Source organism: Podarcis vaucheri, assembly GCF_965113315.1.
Source record: "Podarcis vaucheri genome assembly, chromosome: 3".
NCBI lineage: Eukaryota > Metazoa > Chordata > Lepidosauria > Squamata > Lacertidae > Podarcis > Podarcis vaucheri.
This window is the reverse complement of record NC_138761.1, coordinates 107,914,903-107,938,106: the sequence shown is the minus strand read 5'-3', so window position 1 is coordinate 107,938,106 and position 23,204 is coordinate 107,914,903. Positions and strand designations below refer to the sequence as shown.

Here is a 23,204-nt window from a genome sequence, read left to right as displayed (position 1 = left end):
GGAGATATTATTTTGTGAAAGGGTCATTTGCTGTTGACAGCACACTTGTATGCAACGTCACAGAGAATCATGAAGGATGGCTTTTCCAGAGCTTCAGTGCCAGCACCAACATCACTCCTTGCCCCAGTTCCCCGACCCAATTAGCCTGCCCAGATCTATTTCCCTGCTATGCACTGTGTGTGCTGGGAAATCATGACCGATGAAGCAATTTGATCTCTGAGCCCAGTTAAGGAACACAAAGTCTACAATCAGAATGATAAATAGGACCCGCCACTTGATTAGGAGCCAGGTGCGTGATTCATGTGCTATGCGCTGATTAAGTGTATCTAATAGTGATGAGTGAATCTCCACATTTTTGGATGGGGATGATAATCAGCTTGGGTGCATGTCCAAGGCATGGAGTGGGAGTGGGGTGCTTTAGCATCTCTGAGCTAGAAGTCATACAGCACTGGAGCGCATTGTGATGTTTGTGGATCATGCTGAGCCCAGCTCATAAATACTTGGGGTATTTCAACTATTTAGGTTCCAGTACTGGCTACGTGGGCCCAGTCTGTGGAAGCATATAGAACTAGCTAACTAGCTAATGAAAAGTGAATATCTTTTGAATCATAGGATCATAGAGAGTCCACCACCTCTCTTGGGAGTCTGTTCCACTGCTGAACGCCTCTTACTGTGAGAAAATTTTTCCGAATGTGTATTGGAATCTCCTTCCTTGTCACTTGAGGCCATTGGTTCGAGTCCTAGCAAGAGCAGAGCAGGAGAAAACAAGCACGTTCCATCTTCCATGTGATGGACCTTGAGATATTTGAAGATGTCTATCATATCTCCTCTCAGTCTCCTGTTTTCCAAGCTAAACATACCCAGCTCTTTCTAGCGCTCCTCGTAAGGTTTTGTTTCCATAATGTTTGTATGAATGGGGTAACTATGCCCCTGAAGGACCAGGTGCGCAGCCTGGGAGTCATTTTGGATTCACAGCTGTCCATGGAGGCGCAGGTTAATTCTGTGTCCAGAGCGGCTGTCTCACCAGCTCCACCTGGTACGTAGGCTAAGACCCTACCTGCCCGCAGACTGTCTCACCAGAGTGGTGCATGCTCTAGTTATCTCCCGCTTGGACTACTGCAATGCGCTCTATGTGGGGCTACCTTTGAAGGTGACCTGGAAACTGCAATTAATCCAGAATGTGGCAGCTAGACTGGTGACTGGGAGTGGCTGCCGGGACCACATAACACCGGTCCTGAGAGATCTGCATTGGCTCCCAGTACGTTTCCGAGCACAATTCAAAGTGTTGGTGCTGACCTTTGAAGCCCTAAATGGCCTCGGTCCTGTATACCTGAAGGAGCGTCTCCACCCCCATCATTCAGCCCGGACACTGAGATCCAGCGCCGAGGGCTTTCTGGCGGTTCCCTCATTGTGAGAAGTGAGGTTACAGGGAACCAGACAGAGGGGCTTCTCGGTAGTGGCTCCCACCCTGCGGAACGCCCTCCCTTCAGATGTGAAGGAAATAAGCAGCTATCCTATCTTTAAAAGACATCTGAAGGCAGCCCTGTTTAGGGAGGTTTTTAATATTTAACGCTGTACTGTTTTTAACATTTGATTGGGAGCCTCCCAGAGTGGCTGGGGAGACTCAGCCAGATGGGCGGGGTATAAATAATAAATTATTATTATAATATTATAATTGTATAGAGATGCAAACTTAGAAATTATTTTGACCATTTAAGTAGAAAGGGCAGTGCACATCTTACCATTGTGGAGATGACTTTGCCCAGATGACCTGTGTGGGTTTGCTCTGCTGCGAAGACTTGATGGGCACCTTCAAGGACCCCACTCTCCAATGTTATGGGTTTGTAAACATGGCTGGGACAGGGCAGCCCTTCAAATGGAGGACTATCCTTTGGAAAGTACGACACATGGCCACCTGGACTTATGCATGAATACTTTGCCCCTTACACCAGTGCCATAGCGTGGACTGCCAGTGCCCAGGGAGGGAAACAGAGTACACATGCACGTTCAACTGCCTAATAGTGTCCACGTCACCTAGCAGATTCCAAACACATAGATAAGAAAAGAAGAGTTGTTCTGTTGTCTGGAGAGGTTACTTTCTGGTTCACATGGAGAAGTTGTTTTCAACACAGTCCAGCAATGGAAGCATGCAGCTGTATTGAGGCAGCACTGGGTGTTGAAATGTTGTGCCCCCTAACAATTTTGCTTTTCCCAATTTTGCTTTCCCAGTAGTGATGTATGGAAGTGAGAGTGGACCATAAAGAAGGCTGATCGCTGAAGAATTGATGCTTTTCAATTATGGTGCTGGAGGAGACTCTTGAGAGTCCCATGGACTGCAAAAAGATCAAACCTATCCATTCTGAAGGAAATCAGCCCTGAGTGCTCACTGGAAGGACAGATCGTGAAGTTGAGGCTCCAATACTTTGGCCACCTCATGAGAAGAGAAGACTCCCTGGAAAAGACCCTGATGTTGGGAAAGATGGAGGACACAAGGAGAAAGGGACGACGGAGGATGAGATGGTTGAACGGTGTTCTCGAAGCTACCAACATGAGTTTGACCAAACTGCGGGAGGCAGTGGAAGAGAGGAATGCCTGGCGTGCTCTGGTCCATGGGGTCACGAAGAGTCGGACACGACTAAATGACTAAACTACTAAACAACAACAACAAACAATTTTGCACCCGGGGCAACTGCCCTTATGGCCCCTCCCACGCTATGCCACTCTGCTTTACCCTCTGTGTGCTATCAGTAGGTACAGGACGTTTTCCAAAGGCGGCAAAGGAAACAAAGTATGAAAGCAAGCATTTTTTAAAAAATACAACTAGTGCAATATATTGCTTTTACCTGCTCTGTACGTTTCAAAAGAAGCAATGGTACAGATCGAAATGTTTCCCCTGCACTTTCATTCCTAGGTACTTTTCTTTTAAAAAGCATGGCTAACTGGAAGCATTTTTAGACTTACTGGACTTTGACTCCATGTAAATCAAACAGTTGGCGAAACAGTTGGCTTGCAGTGCGTGGTCAGGAGATGAATCGGCAATGGTGCAGCGCAGCTGGCTTATATTTAATGTACAGATACAGTGTGCTTGTAATTGCTAGCTAGACAGCCAATAATGTAGTTTTGGCAGAATTTTGAACCAGATGTTTTAAATAAAGAATAGACCGAATAAGCTGACTTTCATAAATTTTGTTGTCTACACCATTTTATGGGTCATTCTCAGCTGCTCCGTTTATCCAAGGAGGGCAGATAGATAATTTGGGATTTCTTCGGGTTTTCTCAGAAAGATTTGGTATTATTAGCAGATGTCTTAGAGCAAAAGTGTATGATGGACAGTGAGCTTGGGGACAGCTCCCCACACCACTGCCTGCCCAGTTGGTTGGAGCTAGTTTTCCGAACCAAGCACGCTGGGGATATTTATTTATGACAGTCCAGCTCTACTGCATGAGGGTGGGGAAACAAAACAATCCTTTACTGAACAGATTTTCCACAGGACCCAGAATGACACACATTTGTAAAAGCTGGGAGTGCTTGTTCTGCGGGTTTTGCTAGAAATTATCATCAGGAGGCAGGAATGGGCAGAGATTGAGGCACAGCTGTGAAGCAAAGCAAATGGGGAGCTCAGTCGTGATTCATTGCTTCTTTGGAAGCGGGTTGAACCAGAATGTGCTGAGTTTCTATCTAGTTCATCATTCCCGTGGTCCACCATAAAAAGGCAACTCAGGTCAACATAAGTCTCTCTCTCTCTCTCTCTCTCCCACACACACACAAAAATGGTTGTGTGCATTGAGCCAATGGCCATTTCTTTTGCCATTGTGTCAGATTTTGACATAAAATGACAAATAAGGGCAAGAGGACAGACATATTGCTTTAAGAGGAATAGTAGAGATTTGCTAGCATGGTGACTATCACGGCCTTCAAAACTCATTCTTCATTATGGCTGGGGTATTGTCTAAATGCTATCTGCTATTCAATGAAGAATGATTGTAATTTGGTATATTGGATTGCTGTGGTTATTTCATTCTGCAACTCTGTTTTACTTCCCCCCTCCCCCCCATTACTTTTCTGTTTTTCCAGTATCTACATATTTTGACGAATGTACACATTTTTGCAAGCAATTCCCCCTAATAGAATGGATTTTTCTATGCTATATTTGCTAATACATTCCTTTTTATGCACGGTTTCACCTAATATATACATTTTGGTAAGCATTGTTTGGCTGGAGAGCGGCATCGCAAAATTCACATCATTGCAACATTTGAAGGGTGGCTGTGTCTCAGTTTACAGTTGTTTCAAAAGCTGTGAATTTATGCTCCACACACCATATTTATCCCTGAAATTTAGGACTTACATCTCCTTTCCCACCCCTCCTTTTGGTATGGTTGGTGTGCAAGCAGCATGAAACACCTTGCATGATGCTAAATGCTAGGAGAGAACTATAGGTTGTTGTTTTTTTAAAAAAATCCTTCTTATTGAAAGATTTTATTGGGTAACAAAAGTACCTACAGATTCTGTGCTTTCAATACATCATGATCATGATCATGATCATCATCATAATTTATTATTTATACCCCAGCCACTCTGGGCGGCTTCCAACAAAACACTAAAATACAATAACCTATTAAACATTAAAAGCTTCCCTAAACAGGGTTGCCTTCAGATGTCTTCTAAAAGTTTGGTAGTTATTTTTCTCTGACATGGTGGGAGTGTGTTCCACAGGGTGGGTGCCACTACCGAGAAGGCCCTCTGCCTGGTTCCCTGTATCTTGGCTTCTCGCAGCGAGGGAACTACCAGAAGGCCCTCGGACCTGGACCTCAGTGTCCAGGCAGAACAATGGAGGTGGAGACGCTCCTTCAGGTATACTGGACCGAGGCCGTTTAGGGCTTTAAAGGTCAGCACCAACACTTTGAATTGTGCTCAGAAACGTACTGCGAGCCAGTGTAGGTCTTTCAAGACCAGTGTTATTTGGTCTCGGCGGCCGCTCCCAGTCACCAGTCTAGCTGCTGCATTCTGGATTAGTTGTAGTTTCCGGGTCACCTTCAAAGGTAGCCCCACATAGAACACATTGCAGTAGTCCAAGCAAGATATACAGTAAGGTTACCAGATTTTTTTCAATGAATCCGGGGACACTTTTCAACTTCAATGAATTTTGTATGGGGACTGATTTTTAAATACGGGGACTGTCCCCGGGAAACAGGGATGTATGGCAACCTTACTCTGATAGGCAGCATGAAGCCTCCCTTCACAGATTAGTTGCTGAGGTCAGGGAAGATGGAGGCAGCTCGGAAGCTGCATCTTTGAGCCCCTGCACCAACCAAGACTAGACGTGTCCAATGTCTATCCACCTTACAAAGTTGTGACGATTGCTATGAGGTAGGCAAAAACCCAAATGGCGGTGCCATTTTGCCAGATGTGAAAAATTGCGGCCCCGCCCCGAAAATACGGTGACTGACATTGTCCACAGCAAGGTCGTACCATCAGCACAAAAAAAAACTAAACTGAGGGAGGGTGGGTGGGAGAACCAGTACGGCGAGAGAGAAGGCGAAAGGCTCTTAGTCTCACGCACCCAGGGAAACGCCCCCTAATTCCTGCCACCATTGGCCAGTTTGACGGCAGGAGGATGATCTGGCCTGCAATAGGCCAGTTAACAGAGGAGGCCTGGGGCCTGCCCACAAAGCCACCTGCCTGAGAAGGGGGCGAACGGACCTACTTGCCTTTGAGATAGCATCACTCTAGAGGTATTCTATGGAACGTGGGTGGCGCTGGGGGTTAAACCACAGAGCCTGGGACTTGGCAATCAGAAAGTCGGAGGTTCAAATCCCTGCAACAGGGTGAGCTCCCATTGCTCGGTCCCTGCTCCTGCCAACCTAGCAGTTCGAAAGCACGTCAAAGTGCAAGTAGATGAATAGATACCGCTCTGGCGGGAGGGTAAATGGCGTTTCCGTGCGCTGCTCTGGTTCGCCAGAAGTGGCTTAGTCATGCTGACCACTTGACCGGGAAGCTGTACGCCAGCTCCCTCGGCCAGTAAAGTGAGATGAGCGCTGCAACCTCAGAGTCGGCCACGACTGGACCTAATGGCCAGGGGTCCCTTTACCTGTAGGGGTATTGTGAGAAATTAAAATGGCATCCCTCAGTTACCTGGCACAGTCGCCACTGCTTGCCTTCTTTGTTTAGGAAGCCCACCATGGGCCCTTTGCCCTCAGAGTCTGCCCTGTGTTTTCTGGTTCGTGTAATTGTACACCACCCCTCTGACAACATGTGTGGCATGATACACACTTGCAGATGTCCCGTCCCCCCCGGAGAGGAACTCTGTGCGCTACCACAAACATCCAAAACAATTCCATCCTTTGCTCAAGTCATGGAAACAGCGGTCGACCTCTTTGCATTACACAGTGCTATTTTTATTTTATCTTTTGCCGCGCACTGGAAGGCAGGTAGTCGGAGCCACCTCATTCCCACAGATTCGCTCAGACATATAAGGCTGCGCGTTTTCGGAATGCTGCTATTTGCTTTGGCAGGAGTGGCAGCTGTTTGGACGGCTTCCAAAGGCACCGTGTGATGGACATGTAATCAGCATGTAGACCACTGCAGCACATAACTGTGGCGATGTAAACATGACCCCCGGTCTTGTCGGTCTGTTTTGGATCATGCATCACTCCAACATCCTGGAACTTTATGGAACTCTACCTAGCATCCCCCCCCCATTAGTTAGCTTGGCCATGAATCTGAATTATTTCTTAATAGCTACATCAGTTGGCAGTTAAGATCATTCCCACCCCCCCTTTTCTTAAAAAAAGCACATTCTTGTTCCATGTCAGTGATATATTCACTGTAATAGTGCTCCTTTCATTTAGAACTGGCCACTGTTGCCAAAGTTCAAAGAAACCACAGCTATTTTAAATGGTTATGTATCAGATGCAGAGTCCATTTGGTCAAATTTGCTGGTTTGTTTTTTTGTAGAGGGAAATTCGTTGTGGTTTCTGGGCAGAAAAAAGACCATTTCCATCCCTTTATTGAGAAGGAACGCAAAAGAAAGACATTGATAACTCCATTGAAGGGGATTCATTTATCTGCCTAATTTTGTAACAGGGATTTTTTTTTAATATTTGCATGTTCAGGCATTGTTTTGCCAGGTCTTCAAAGACTATTAGGGGATGGGTGATGATCTGTTCGTAAAACAATGACTTGACTTGATAGTTAGGTAGAATTTTAATTGTTTTTCTTTGTAGGTTGCTTTTCTAGCAACCACCAGCACTGAACTGACACCACTCTCAACTGGCACTAAGTTGGCTTTTAATCCATGTTCAGCTTTTTACAAGTATGTAAAATGGAATTTATCCCTTTACATTCAAGTTTCCATTGCTCCTGCACCAATGAGCATTAGCTATCTAATCTACCTCTCTGACTCTTTGGTCCTATATTGCTAAATGGTGGAAAACCAGAAATCACCCCTTGCGTAATTCATTTTATTACCCTTCTTCACTAGCAGGTCCCAGGGCAAAAGTTATAGCCATCCAAATTATAATTATTGTTGTTATTGCGTGACCAGGCGGCGACAGCCCCAGCCTCCTGAGATCATAAGGAAGGAATAAAGACTCTGGCAACATTATATGGAATTAAAATTAGGCCACAACTTTATTAAACTTCCAAATGTAGGAAGACCTTGGCTTAGGCCTTGGGTGTGTATTCCCTCCCAGCCCCCCAGCTGGGGGGACTGGGGCTAATCAGGGTAAATGGGATATGGGGGTGCTCTGTGAGACGTAAGTGTAGCAGGCAGCCAAGCCCATATCCCCGCACACTGGGTAGTTCACTGACAACCTTTCAGTGTATAGCCAGTGACACCCAAAATATAACCTCTTTAAGAGGGGAACGTTATTATTACTGTTGTTATTAATTAAATTTGTATACCCACAGGTTTCAGGGCAGTTCACAGGATAAGATCACAATATCAAAATACAAAGTACATAATAAAAACAAAAACAGCCCAATAACCCCCTCCCAACACAAAAGGGCATTGGGTGTCAACAGGGCAAGTCTTGAAAATACAACTCTCTGGTATCAAAGGCCAGGTAACAGACCCACCAAGTGCCCCCATTTCCCAGGGACAGTCCCAGACCTACAGAAGCTGTCCCAGTTTCTGATGTGATCCTGGAATGTCCAGCTTTTCCTTAAGACATCCCTCTTTTCATCGGAGAAATGTTGGAGGGTATCGAGTTATGCAACCCCCGAGGAAAGGAGATAAGTAACTATACAGCCTTTAGAAGACATCTGAAGCCAGCCCTGTATAGGGAAGTTTTTAAAAAACAAAATATTTAATGTTTTATTGTGTTTTTATATGTGTTGGGATCAGCCCTGATTGGCTGAGGCAACCCAGTCGGGTGGGCAGGGTATAAATTTAACAACAAGAATAATACTAGAAGAAGAATAGGATGTCCCTATTTTCATTGGAGAACTGTTGGAGGGTAAAAGTCAGAGAATCTCCCTTCCAACTTCCTCCTTCATCTCTATGTGCTTTTCAAAGGAGGCAAAGATGACCAACCTTGCCATCTCATGACAAGGGCAGGGGCAGGTAGGGGGCTCAGAGAGTTCATGGGAACTAGGGGGAGACCATGGTGCCCACATTGGCTACCACTTCCTGACCAGAGCTAACTGGTCTATCCAAGGAGAAAACCACATCTACCCAAACAGGATTGAGATCTGCTGTTATAGTCAAGAGCTGTTCTTAAGAGGCATGTCTGAATATCACACCACCCTGCCTCTGTACATGGATGTGTGCACCATTGCCTGTCAGGGGCTGGACTGTAGAGGAATAGTGGGGACCGCCGCCGTCCCCCTTCCTGCACCTTCCCGAGAAGAGGAGGACAGTATAGATTTAGAACGGTGGCTTGCAGAAGGTGATAGTTCAGAGGCTGCAGAGGGGAGAAGCTGGGGAATATTGGGAGAGCAGCAGGAAGAAAAAGCAGAAGGGGAGAGAGCTGACAGACTCGGTGTTTCTAGAAAGCATTCCTGACCCCCCCTCCCCGGACCAGGCGTGCCTTGAGAGTAGTAGAACAGAAAGCTCAGAGGCAGAAAGCACAGATTAGCTGGCGCAGGGGTGATGTATAATAGGAGGGACTGAGGAGGTGGGACTTGGAGCAATGCCATTATCTAAAGGAGACCACATTCCTTCGTATGAATATTGTATGAATATGAATATTGTATTGTATGAATATTGAATAAACTACTTGGTAAGAAGGAACACGGGTGGCGCTGTGGGTTAAACCACAGAGCCTAGAACTTGCCAATCAGAAGGTCGGCGGTTAAAATCCCTGCAACAGGGTGAGCTCCCGCTGCTCGGTCCCTGCTCCTGCCAACCTAGCAGTTCGAAAGCACGTCAAAGTGCTAGTAGATAAATAGGTACCGCTCTGGCGGGAAGGTAAACAGTGTTTCCGTGTGCTGCTCTGGTTCACCAGAAACGCTTAGTCATGCTGGCCACATGACCCGGAAGCTGTATGCCGGCTCCCTTGGCCAATAAAGCGAGATGAGCTCCGCAACCCCAGAGTGGGTCACGACTGGACCTAATGGTCAGGGGCCCCTTTACCTTTACCTTACTTGGTAAGAACTCTTCTTGTTTATCTGCTTCTTGGCATCCCATTGTGGGAGGGATAGGATTCCCTGAAGCCTGACATTGCCTTACTTTCAGCTCAGAGCAAACACCTGAGGTTTCAAGCCAGAGGTTCAAGCACATGCTTTTCCCTTGAGGGCAAGTCTTTGCCACTCTGAGTGCCACCCGGCTGCAGAACAGGCCATGAGCTTCTTCGTCAGGAAAAGCCTACATTGCTTTGAGCTATGTAGTATGGAGCAGCCATCAAATCATCAGCCAATTAATCGGTCACATAGCTCTACTTAGGGATGGAGCTAGGCTGATGGATCTGTTTGCCTGCCTCTCACAAGGCAGTGCTTTTCCTTGGACTTTTGTTGGCTAGGTCATGTCGATCTTGAACGATACACTGAAGCTGTGTTTGCCACAAATGAGAAATGACTGAATCCATGTCCCCTTTTGCCGGGTCTGCCAACACAGTCCAGAAGATATATCTTTTGTGTTTCCAAACTGACACACTCACACAAACACGCACAGTCACTGCCCTTTGTATTCAAATCCATTCAAAGCCTGTTCTGAACAAAATCCGCAGCGTGGCAGTCCCTTAGGCAGCCAGGTGCAGTTGGAAATGTACAATAATAGCTGTGCATAAGTTGGAGCAGGCCAGTGTTAGCAGAAGTTAAGTAACTTATGGACAGTGAAAATGCAAACACTTTTTCAACAGGACATTAGCTTATGTAGATACTGGGGACTCAGACTAGCATTGAGTCCCCAAGGCCCATTATAAGTGGTTTGGCTCCACAAGTAGTTCTTTTAGCAAAGCAAAATCAATACTCCACGTTCCCTTAAAAAAAAAAAAATCACAAAATTTTGCAGGAGGAAAGAAAGGGAAATGATGGAAATTTCAGCAAAAGCTGAAACGGAACGAAAGAAATACATGGAGATGATGGACTTTGCCGAAATGGTGAAATTGACCAGGAGAATCAGAGACCAGGACGAGAAGAAGTTTAGGAAAGAATGGGAAGTCTATTGTAGTCTATTTATGAGAACATTATAAACAGTTAAAAACTTTGGCAGGATTAGAGTAATACTTGTAAAAGACAAAATATAATGGAAAAGTTAATAAAAGATATAATGAATTGGGGAAAAGGATAAGTTGAATAAGAAGGGATGGACAATGAAAACCAGAGAAGGGCAGGGGGAAGTCAAGGGATTCTGAGAATCCTAAATCTAAAGGTGATTGATATGTTTAAACTGAAACTTGTTGGAAATGTAAAGAAAGAGAGGGTACCTTCTCTCATATGTGGTGGATCTGCTCCAAGGTGAAAGACTTCTGGGAGAAGATTTATAATGAATTGAAAAAAATGTTGAAATATACATTTATTAAGAAACCAGAGGCCTTTCTTCTTTGAATAACAGGTTTGGAATTGCCCCCAAAAGATGTTAAATTATTTTTGCATGCCACAACTGCAGCAAGAATTTTGTTAACGAAGAAGTGGAAAACACAAGAAATACCAACAGTGGAAGACTGGCAGATGAAGATGATGGACTTTTCAGAGCTGGCCGACCTGACTGGAAGAGTCCGCTACCCGGAGGAGGAGGATTACCAGGAGGAATGGACAAAATTTAAAGACTATTTAGTTAAATATGTTAAGTTAACTTAATTGGAAAAGCTTGCAAATATCAGATAGGCTTAGGATTTAAATATGTACTGTGATTAATTAATATGTTTGATGCCAAATTTGAAAGAAAGATGTTAAGTGATTAAGTTAATTTTATAAGAACATTGGTTTTGGAAAACTTAAAATGATATACACTGAAATTCAACCAGGGGGATACGGGGAAGTCACTTAACAATGTTACTAAGATCGATGTAAATAAGTCCAGGATTTATGTTTGTTTGTGTATTTGTTTGTTTGTCTAAAAAAATTATTGGAAAATTAATAATTTCTTTTGAAAATAAATAAATAAACTGAAACTTGTTATGGAAAACATAATAAAAATATATTTTTAAAAAAGAAATGCATGACTGTTATCTAGTGGCTGCACAATCTATCTGAAGCTACACCATTATGCCTACCCTTCTTCTCTGCCTCCCCCTCAGTTGTTACGTCTCCTCTCCCCTTCTCTCCCCCCACGGTCTCCTCCTCTTGCCCCTTCCCTTCTCCCTCCACCACCTCCCAAGGCAACCAGGGCCGTCCTGTTGCATTTTGGCTTCATCCATCACATACCCCTCCCTGAAAAAAGAGGCTTACTCCATTCGGTTGGGCAGCCGAAACCACCAAAGGTTACATTGCACGGGTCTATAAATAACATCATTTTTGGTATTTAAAGCTGAGAAGCATAAATCACAGGCATGGCTAGTGTCCGATTCAGTCCGATGAGTGTAAGGAGAGATAAAAGAGTTGCTAAATGCTTGCTTATTTACAAACTTAGGAAATGTATTTTAACCAAAGGACCCCTTGTGCTTTCCTCTTGTTGGACAGGGGTTATATCTGTAGTCCATACTTGGTGATGTGTTGCTATTATTCAACATAGTTGTGTGGTTTGTTTGGTGAGTTATCGTAGTAGGCTCCATCTAAATGAGACTTTTTGATTAATGACACTTCTATATTAAGAGCTTGGGAAATGTGCTGAGAACTGGATGGCAGAAGACCCCCTCAGGCATTTCAAGGAGTGTGTCCGGGCATAAAGGGGAAGAGGGATGCATGCAAGTTCCTCCCCAAAACTGCATGTGCATCTCAGCTCCTCCTAAACATGCAAAGGTCTCAAGGGAGATTCTGCCCATGTTCTGTTAAGTATAATTGTTTAACTCACGTAGAAATGAAAAATGTCTATGTATTGATATGGGTCTAAAATGGAAAATGGCTAAAAGTGTCTTGCGAATGCTAAGGATTTTTCACAAGAGTTTTTCTAAAGGACTCTGAGCTCCTTGTTGAGTTAATGACCAACTAACTGATTATTGTTCTGTGGTAGCTAACCTGTGAGGGTTGTATATGTAGAACATATGAGAGGTATTGGTTTGCAATCTCCATTTTGAAAGTTGTCTTTCTAAAGCTATGGTTTTCCCAGTAGTGATGTATGGAAGTGAGAGCTGGACCATAAAGAAGGCTGATCGCCAAAGAATTGATGCTTTTGAATTATGGTGCTGGAGGAGACTCTTGAGAGTCCCATGGACTGCAAGAAGATCAAACCGATCCATTCTGAAGGAAATCAGCCCTGAGTGCTCACTGGAAGGACAGATCCTGAAGGCTCCAATACTTTGGCCACCTCATGAGAAGAGAAGACTCCCTGCAAAAGACCTTGATGTTGGGAAAGATGGAGGGCACAAGGAGAAGGGGACGACAGAGGACAAGATGGTTGGACAGTGTTCTCGAAGCTACCAGCATGAGTTTGACCAAACTGCGGGAGGCAGTGGAAGACAGGAGTGCCTGGTGTACTCTGGTCCATGGGGTCACGAAGAGTCAGACACAACTAAACGACTAAACAACAACAACAATAAAGGGAGAACAAACAGCCTGGAGGCTGGAAAACAGGCGAGAGAGAGAGAGAGAGAGAGAGAGAGAGAGAGAGACTTTTGCTTACAGGTCTCTTTGGATTATTACATATTTTGTAAGATGCTGAGCCTGTGCTGGACAGCACAAGATAGTGTATGGATATTTTTAATGTTTTAATTCTGTTTTGAAGAAAGTTCCACCAGTAAACATTTGAATATTATTTCCATGGGCTTGGACAATGTTTCATTTCCAAAGGAGTCACTTCTTATGCTTCCAGTCACTTCAAACTGTGCAATATTTAATATCTGCAACATGTTCAACTTGCTATGGGGCACAGTTTAGGGAGCGGACCAGATCTCACCCTTGTGGGGAAGACACCAGGTGACTTGTGCCTCTGCTCAGTTTGTTGGGCAGATGCTGTTCATGGTTGGTGGCAACTCCTGCTCTGCAATAAAATATATATCCTGCTCCCTCTACACCAATAAATGCAAACTTTTGCAACATATATTATGAAATACTATGCATTTATGCTTACATTTAATTTTTTTAGTTGCCCATTTTCTAATCCACTAAATTTGAATTTAAACTCTTTACAAAAAAATTAAGCAATTTCAACCTAACAACTTAACAAACCATATAATCACATACATTATTTTCCCCTTCCCTCCCCATCCCTCCCTCCCTGCCCTCATCAGGGACTTCCCTCAGCTCCTCTCTCTGATTTCTCTGCACATATTATTCTCTGCATGTTATAAAATTATCATTGTCTTATCTATCTATCATGTTATCAACCAATAAATTTGTGTATGTTTATTCCATGAACTTATACTCTTTTTATTCCAACTCTTAAACTTCTTTATACCAGGGAAATTAACTGTCTCTGGGTGTGTGTTCTATACAGTTGACTTCATTGTTCTGCACTGTTGTAGTAAGGTCAAAGGGAAAAGAAACATAAAGCTTCAGAGACCAGTTGAAAGGATTTTCTTTAAATGCACAGAGCTCTTCAAGACCATGAGTACTTGCTGCTGAATAATATTTTTGCCTGGAACTAAAAGGGTATCTTACTTCAACGTTGGAGCAAAATACCAGATTTGCAAGATGTTTTGTGTTTTATCAAGCCTAAGCTCTCATTCTGCAAAGAAACATGACCCCGGCATGTTTTTTAATTGATCTTGAGGTGTCAGACATTATCCTTGTTACTGCAAGATGAATATGATTCCTCCCAAAGGTGGTTTTTTTTTTGTTTTTTGTTTTGCCTAAGTTTTGTAGACTGTATCTTCCAAAGATGAATTGTTCAGGTTTATAAGCCTGGCTTATATTATTTTTTCTTTCATGACAGACGAGACCAATGAGTTGGGTAGTATTTGCTCCTCAGTGAGCTAAAACACAGCACCTGTGTTATCCTGGTATAAAGCCTTCCTTCCTCACTGTCATGGCTCCTCGGGCAATTACTTCATTGGTAAGATTTAAATAAATACATTTCACTCTCTTTCATAAACAGAAGCTGGGCCAACAATATATTTTGTGGTCTGAGGTGAATGACAAAATGGCGCCCGAGCTTTCCTCCACTTTGCATTCCATGTAGAAAAAGTGAGTAGACTTGCAGTTGAATATTACTTCAACTCAGGCTGTGGCCCTGAAGCACCTGAACAGAAGGCTAGCTTAGAGGGCTAACGGCAGCCGGCGTGGCACATGCAGCTCTGTCCACTCCCCATCCTTCAGGATCTGCCGCCTGAGGCAATTGGCTCACTCTGTCTAATGCAGTGTTTCCCAACATTGGGTCTCCAGCTGTTTTCGGACTACAATTCCCATCATCCCTGAACACTGGTCTTGCTAGCTAGGGATGATGGGAGTTGTAGTCCAAAAACAGCTGAAGACCCAGTGTTGGGAAACACGGGTCTAATGATAAGGCCAGTCATGATTAGCTTACACAAACACTTGCCTCTATCAAACGGCACAGTTACATAATCTTTAAATCAGTATCATACTCTGCGATTGTACCTATTTTCCCTGTATTCATGGGTACCTTGTCCCTTTTCAGTCCCTAATATTGATCCTTCTATATCATGAGAAATATCGAAGCGGCACAAAATAATATCTATATAAACCCAAACACGAAAATTGTGTGCTTTGTGTGAATATTCTAGTCCTCGTTGTACTGCAAGGGTAAGGATGGGACATATTGCAATGCTAAGGCTGTTAAATACACTGTTGTGGCTTGTACTGGTGGGTCTTTCTGTACACAACCAACCCAATAATTGAGGGAAATGTGGGACATACTTGAGACTAGGGGTCAGGAACTTCTGGCTTTTCAGACACTGCTAGACTACAAATCCCATTATCCCTGAGCATTAGCCACGCTAGCAGGGGAGTTGGAATCTGACAGCCTTGCTGCAGGCCACTGAAAGCAAATTCCATTAAGCTCTCCTAGAAGCACATCCTTGTATTTCTAGGGACAAAACTATTAACCCACCACCACTGAACTATGGTTTGAATGGGGTTTGATGTCAATAGTACGCCAATCTATCAAATAAACTGTTCATAAAAGATTGAGTTCTGATGGCTGACAAATCTTCTTTTACTTCTTGTTTTGTTTTGTTTCTTTACAGGTCCTTCCACTGCCCATCACCAGTTCCTACCCCCAACAGAGAAGTCAAGTTTAGGTGAAATATAAACTGGTAAAGGTACAACTAGGCAATAAATCCTTGTGATGGTGCAATGCTGGAAAGAGAAAGAAAGAAAGAAACTGGAACAGGAACAGGAAAGCAAAGGTTCATCTAATAACCATGTCATCAGTTGCAAATACGCTGTCCAGCCTGAGAGCATAACTGAATGATAGGCCAGTTCATCCCACCAAGGTTAACGAAGACAAATTGTCTCTGCATTAATGCTGTGCTCTGTCCCTCTCCTCCCACCCCAAGGGGATTCATCATCGTGGGCAAATGTCAGGCGTGGGTATCAAGAAAGGAAAGAGTAATCTGGTACAATAACTCTGTCTTGTGACACAAGCAAAGGGTTGTGGCTCAGGGGTAAATGCTGTGCAAACAAAATCCTCCCCAGTTTAATTCCTATCATCTCCTAGTGGAACTGAGAAGAGCTCCTCTCTGGTTCTGAGAGATCTGCATTGGCTCCCAGTACGTTTCCGAGCACGATTCAAAGTGTTGGTGCTGACCTTTAAAGCCCTAAACGGCCTCGGTCCTGTATACCTGAAGGAGCATCTCCACCCCCATCGTTCAGCCCGGACACTGAGATCCAGCGCCGAGGGCCTTCTGGCAGTTCCCTCATTGCGAGAAGTGAGGCTACAGGGAACCTGGCAGAGGGCCTTCTCGGTAGTGGCGCCCGCCCTGTGGAACGCCCTCCCATCAGATGTCAAAGAGATAAATAATTACCTGACATTCAGAAGACATCTTAAGGCAGCCCTGTTCAGGGAAGTTTTTAATATGTAACGCTGTACTGTTTTTAACACTGATTGGGAGCCGCCCAGAGTAGCTGGGGAAACTCAGCCAGATGGGCGGGGTATAAATAAATTATTATTATTATTATTATTATTATTATTATTATTATTATTACTATTATTATTACTATTATTAGTATTATTATTATCTCTGGAAAATCACTGCCTGTCCATGGAAACAATAATGAGCTAAATGGACTGGTGTTCTGACTTGGTATGAGGAAGTTTTCTATGCGGCTGCTTGAGATTTGGCGAGTCGACTCTGTCACTACCTCAGACAGAAGTTTTATATACACAGCAGAACCACTGAGAGAACCAGCATGGTCCAAGTGGTTAGAATGCTGGAATTGGACTGGGGAGCTCCAGATTTCCACCTCCATGCACTCATGAAGCTCACTGGGTTACCTTGGGCCAGTTGCGATATTGCCATCTATCCTACCTCACAAAGTTGTTGTGAGGCAACAGAAGGGCATCTGTGGTGCTGTCGGATCCTTGGAGGAAAGCTGTACAGTGGTACCTCAGGTTAAGTACTTAATTCGTTCCGGAGGTCCATTCTTAACCTGAAACTGTTCTTAACCTGAAGCACCACTTTAGCTAATGGGGCCTCCTGCTGCTGCCGCACCGCCGGAGCCCGATTTCTGTTCTCATCCTGAAGCAAAGTTCTTAACCTGAAGCACTATTTCTGGGTTAGCGGAGTCTGCAACCCGAAGCGTATGTAACCTGAAGCGTATGTAACTTGAGGTACCACTGTAATACAACGATCAATAAAAATGCAAGTTTGGAGAAGGAGACAAGTTCCCAGTTTTTCCTAATTCTGCTTTTGCTACAACAAGCAGAAATCATCCCCAAGCAGAACTGACGTTTATAGTGTAGAAATGGCAAGCGAATTGCCGAAAGAGAAATAATACATAGACACATTTAGCTACCCTGTAAATCTAGAGGAAAGTAAACGAGCGTTTCTTGGAAGGAGCATGTTTGGGTTTCTGGAAGAGGCACCACTAGGCATCATGTAAGCAAAATCCTACGATGGTCATTGCTTTTCACAGGTCCGGGCCAGTCCTATTGTTGACCAGAGAGAGGTGACTGCCTCCAGCAGTCTGGCTGAGCCCCTCTGTTGGAGAACAGGGCTATATGTTCTCTGCACTCCCTAAGAAAACTTCCCTGAGGTGTGGTGGAGGAAGCTGTCCTATCACCAATGTTGAAGTAAGACTTAGCTGCCCAGCTATCTGTACATGGACTGGGGTGGGTGCCATCTTGTCATCAGGTAGCAATACATCTTGGGCTGGCACTGTCACAAGTCATGAAAGATCCATATGAAATTCTAGTAAGACCTAATGGGAGAGGGAGGGAGAAGGGATGGGTCCTCCTCATAGCTGTCAACTTACAGATTTGAAAATAAGGGACCAGCAGCCTTGAAAATAAGGGACCAGCAGCCAAAATAAGGGACCTGCAGCCTCACCTGTTCCAGGCACTCCAGTCTTCCTGTCCTCCTGCAGTCTGGTCAAACTCATGCTGGTAGCTTCGAGAACACTGTCCAACCAACTTTGTAACCAGAGGTTCAACTGAATAGAATCTGAATCACATGCACCACAAGGCCTATGCAGCCTCAACTTAAGATGGCTCCCTGGCCTGGCTTTGCACTGCAAAGTTTGCAGCAGCACGTGCAAAAAATGGCGTCCAGCATTCAACCCCCCCCCAGCTTGCATTAACTAGCCACAGACAAGGCATGCAAGCTTCACCCCCCAGTCGTTCTTAGACTTCTTATTGGGTGAGCAACACAGCCAAGCAACACAGTTGGAGCCTCCCTCCTCCCTGGGAGGGAGGGAGAGGAGCTGCTTCCTTTGAAATTTAAGGGACATCATTTAAGGGATATTTAAGGGACATCCATCAATAAGGGACAGCAGCGGGACATGGCGCTGGAATAAGGGACTGTCCCTTCAAATAAGAGACACTTGACAGCTATGGTCCTCCTCACTGGAAGCTTCATCCGTTGACCAAGTCACCTACAAGTTTATTTAGAAGAAAGTCAGTTGACTCCAAATGGGGCTTATTCCCAAGTATGTGTTTCACAGGATTGCAAAACCTTTTCCAAAACCTGGATCTAGTCCTACATCTTGAACTCGTTCTGATTTCTAAGAGCAGCCTTGCAGCTTTTCTAGGAGTGGGGTGGAGTTAAGCAGTCTTGCTTGCCTTTCTCCTGCCTTCCACCTTTTCCTGTAACAAACCACACCTGTTCTGCTTGAATGTGTGGTAGCAGAAGCAAAAAGCTGAACTGAGAGTTCAGTCCATCTTTGGTATCTGTAAGGTCTTTGGAGCCAACATTTTTGCCCTGTTCGAGATGCAATTTGTTATCGGCGACTGGAAGTTGGAGGAAACATTCTTTCCCTTGGCTCAGGCAGATCGGTTCCCATTGTTTTAAATCAAGAAACCTATCTCAAATGCAAAGCATTTTCTTCTTCTTCATATAAATCTGTAGAAGATCAGTTAAGATAGACAGCAAAGCATATGCTTGTAGTTGAAGTTCTGGCAGCAGATGTGATGTGCAACCGATGGTCGAGATGTTGTGGTTCAGAGTTGGAAAGCAAATAATTCCTGAGAGGAAGGATTCTACGGTCCTCGGCAGCTGATCCAGGAATAAAATAAATAAGCAATAAAAATCCACTTCCTGTTTTGAGAGTTTGCATTTCATACTGGCAAAATTCACCTACTAAATTCAATTTCATGCTTCCATAAATAAACCTGGCACCTTCTAAAATGCTTCCCCATCTGTTTTACAACTAGGAGCATTTTATTTAAAGCACCCCCGGGATTCACACCAATAAGAGGGTGTGTGTGTGTGTGTGTGTGTGTGTGTGTGTATTATTTGTGAAGAACACAACTTTTTAACTCAGAAAGAACACAGTAAAAGAATCAAAAATTTCCTGAAATTCTCTCATAAATGAATTACCTCACAAGTATTCATGTTTTCCCCTCACTACTATTCATAGACTGTGTGGTTGGTCCTTATTTTTATAGTTTTATATACTTATGAGAGATATCTTTATTTTTATAGTGTGTAAATATTGCTCTTTTGTGCTATGTAAATTAGATTGCTTTCCGCAGATTGAGTCATCTATAAATTAGATACGAGCTTAAATAACTAAAACAGAGTACAAGAACAGAGTAAGTGAGGTATATTGACAGGCATTCACCAGTACCTTAAATTCCACAGGTTTTTCTTTCTTTAAGTTGGACATGAGGACTAAGAGACAGTCTCAAAGGCTTCATGGAAAATGAAGCAGGATTTTAACTTAAAGAGAGATGGAGACTTGTACGTGTTTGGAAGGAGTTTGAGGTGAGAGGCATCAGCAAGAACAAATGGATCTAGTCATTTGAGATCCTTCAAAGCTGGAAGTTTTTTCATATTGATTGATCGATTGATTGTATTTATAAATCATTTGTTATACAGAATTTCTAAGCAGTGTGTACATACATGTAGAAAGGAAATGCCCATAAAAACCTGTGATTAAATTTTTTTACTGCTGCCTTCCTCAGCGCTTCAGTATAGCTTTAGCATACTCAGGAATCAAAAGTTTGGTTTTGGAGGAAATGTACACTTTTTTTGTGCATTCAACCATTTCCCAAACCCATACAATGGTTACAGATGCTCCAGGTTACAGACGCTTAGGTTACAGACTCCGCTAACCCAGAAATAGTACCTCGGGTTAAGAACTTTGCTTCAGGATGAGAACAGAAGTCGCAGGGTGGCACAGCGGCAGCAGGAGGCCCCATTAGCTAACGTGGTACCTCAGGTTAAGAATAGTTTCAGGTTAAGAATGGACCTCCAGAATGAATTAAGTTCTTAATCCGAGGTACCACTTTACAAAGAATAAGAACAATTAAAATTAATCCTCAAACCAGGAAGCCAGCTAGAAAGGTTTATTGAAGGAGGAAAGTCTTTGCCAAGCACTTGAAGTTCACCAGGGAGGGGGCCTGTTTAATCTCAGTTCAACAGGATTGTGACCACAATACAGAGTGCATGACTTCTGGAAGTTATAAGCCATGCATCTTTGAACTGCTGGGGACCACTAACAGACACTCCCCCAAGATCTCAGTCATCAGACAGGTACAGTGGTGCCCCGCAAGACGAATGCCTCGCAAGACGGAAAACTCGCTAGACGAAAGAGTTTTCCGTTTTGGAGGTGCTTCGCAAAACGAATTTCCTATGGGCTTGCTTCGCAAGACGACAATGTCTTGCGAGTTCCTGCTGGTTTTTTTTCCTCCCCCCTTTTTTCTAAGCCGCTAAGCCACTTATCAGCTGATCCGATCAGCAGATAAGCCGCTAAAAGCCGCTAATAGCGCTAATCCGCTAATCCTTCAATGGGCTTGCTTCGCAAGACGAAAAAACCGCTAGACGAAGAGAATCACAGAACGGATTCTTTTCGTCTTGCGAGGCACCACTGTATATGAAGACCTATTATAACTATTCTTAGATCAGGACCACAAGGGTCATCTAGACAAAGCCCCTACAATTCAGCAATCTTTCACCCAGCATGGGGCTTGAACCCACAACCCTGAGATTAAGGGTCTCATGCTCTACTGACTGAACTGTCCCAGGGATTTTATACGTCACGTCTGACAAGAGCATCAGAGTTAATTCCAGAAAAAAGTTGCAGCATTTTTAGCCATGCTGTGGGACATTGAGTTTTCTTTTCCAGGGATGCAGGTGGCACTGTGATCTAGACCACTGAGCCACTTGGGCAGGCATAGGAAAACTCGGCCCTCCAGATGTTTTGGGACTACAACTCCCATCATCCCTGACCACTGGTCCTGTTAGCTAGGGATGGTGAGAATTGTAGTTCCAAAACATCTGAAGGGCTGAGTTTGCCTATGCCTGCTCTTGGGCTTGCAGATGAGAAGGTCAGTGTTTTGAATCCATGTGACAGGGTGAGCTCCTGTTGCTCTATCCCAGCTTCTGCCAATTTAGCAGTTCGAAAGCATGCCAGTGCAAGTAGATAAATAGGTACTGCTGCGGCGGGAAGGTAAATGGCGTTTCTGTGCGCTCTGGTTTCTGTCACAGTGTTCTGTTGTGCCAGAAGTGGTTTAGTCATGCTGGCCACATGACACGGAAAAACTGTCTACGGACAAACACTGGCTCCCTCGGCCTGAAAGCAAGATGAGCACTGCAACCCCATAGTTGCCTTTGACTGGACTTAACCATCCAGGGGTCCTTTACCTTTTACCTTTACAGTGGTACCTCGGGTTACATACGATTCAGGTTGCATACACTTCAGGTTACAGATTCCACTAACCCAGAAATAGTACGTCGGGTTAAGAACTTTGCTTCAGGATGAGAACAGAAATCATGCGGTGGCAGCGGGAGGCCCCATTAGCTAAAGTGGTGCTTCAGGTTAGGAACGGACCTCTGGAACGAATTGAGTACTTAACCCGAGGTACCACTGTATTCTTTTCCAGTGGCTGAAATAATGTTTGCTTGTTTTTGTTTTATTAAAAAACTTACCTAGTTGAGCGATTAAATAATATATTTTGTCCAATTTACTCCTTCAGGATTCCATCAGGTTGGAAGTTTACAATATGAAAATGAAAGCACATAAGTCCAGGATACTGTTTTATGTCTCAAGTTCAAAAGCCAGATAAGAAAGAACAAGCAGAGCAGAGCTGACTGCTGAATATGGTATCAGCTTTGACGACTGAGATGCCCATAATAAAAGTGTGTACATTTCGGATACCATTCTGTATTTCGGTTTTGAACCCTGTACATTCTTTGATGGGTGCCAGGTAATGCAATAGCTGAAGCAAGGCCTCTCGAATACCGTACTCTAGTAGTTAATAATACAGCCTTTAAAAATATTGTTTCTCCTGGCTCCTTTTCCAATGTGTCTTGCCTTCTTTGACAACCACTCACATAGCTTTCTGCCTCTCAGCTCTCACAGTGAGTTTCTGTATTTTGCAAACACTGAGCTAGCTTCCATCATTCATTATCAAATCCCCATCTTCACTTCCGATAGCCTTGATCTATCCATCACCCGCTTCCTTACAGTTCTCCAGCTGTTTGAACAATGCCACCTATAATGTTCCCTAATGCTGTTCACTGTCAACAATCCTTTCCCAACGCAGGTAAGAAATCTTATGTTTTTTATTTGTCTCAGGCTGGAGTGTTATTTAACTTGTCACTGAAACAAGAGTCAGACTTTTGTCTGCAAACACGGCTTGTCTTGACCTAATCTCAGCTGATGTTTCTCAATTACAGACTTTGTAACAATTACTGCGGCACTATCTGATTTTATGATTGACACAACATAGAGCTTTTTAAATTAAAAAGAGCTGTGCAAATAAATGTAGCCTTTTCACTTCCACCTCTGTGCTACAAATAACTCAGATGCCTTATTGTTTGATAGTTGTGCTATGCTCATTGCCACAAGGGTTTTCTCACTTTTATTATGCCAAAAGGCCATTTATTTTGACTCCAGGCACAGCTTTTAAACAACTGCATGCAAGAAGCAAGAGTTGCCAAATGGTAATAGCTGCAATTGCTGCAAAACAATTCTTTTTTAACGTATTACATAGGGAATCATCAATGTAATTTTGACTGTGTGTGTGTTTTTTAAACCCCTAAGTATGCTCTTTCGATTACATTGAAATTAGCTACTAGCTAAAAAAATATATATGCAAATCT

General features: G+C 43.8%; 1 long non-coding RNA gene across 2 annotated transcripts; it reads left to right on the top strand.

Moving 5' to 3' along the window:
• The first annotated feature begins 7,282 nt into the window (after positions 1 to 7,282).
• On the top strand, positions 7,283 to 22,381 carry LOC309528330. 2 transcript variants are annotated; one of them, XR_014217669.1, is made up of 4 exons: positions 7,283 to 7,315; positions 14,576 to 14,664; positions 15,684 to 15,932; positions 22,076 to 22,381. It is a non-coding gene; the product is annotated as an uncharacterized lncRNA (long non-coding RNA). The 2 variants fall into 2 exon arrangements; XR_014217670.1 differs by lacking the exon at positions 22,076 to 22,381 and having other exon boundaries at positions 15,684 to 16,180.
• Positions 22,382 to 23,204: the final 823 nt, after the last annotated feature.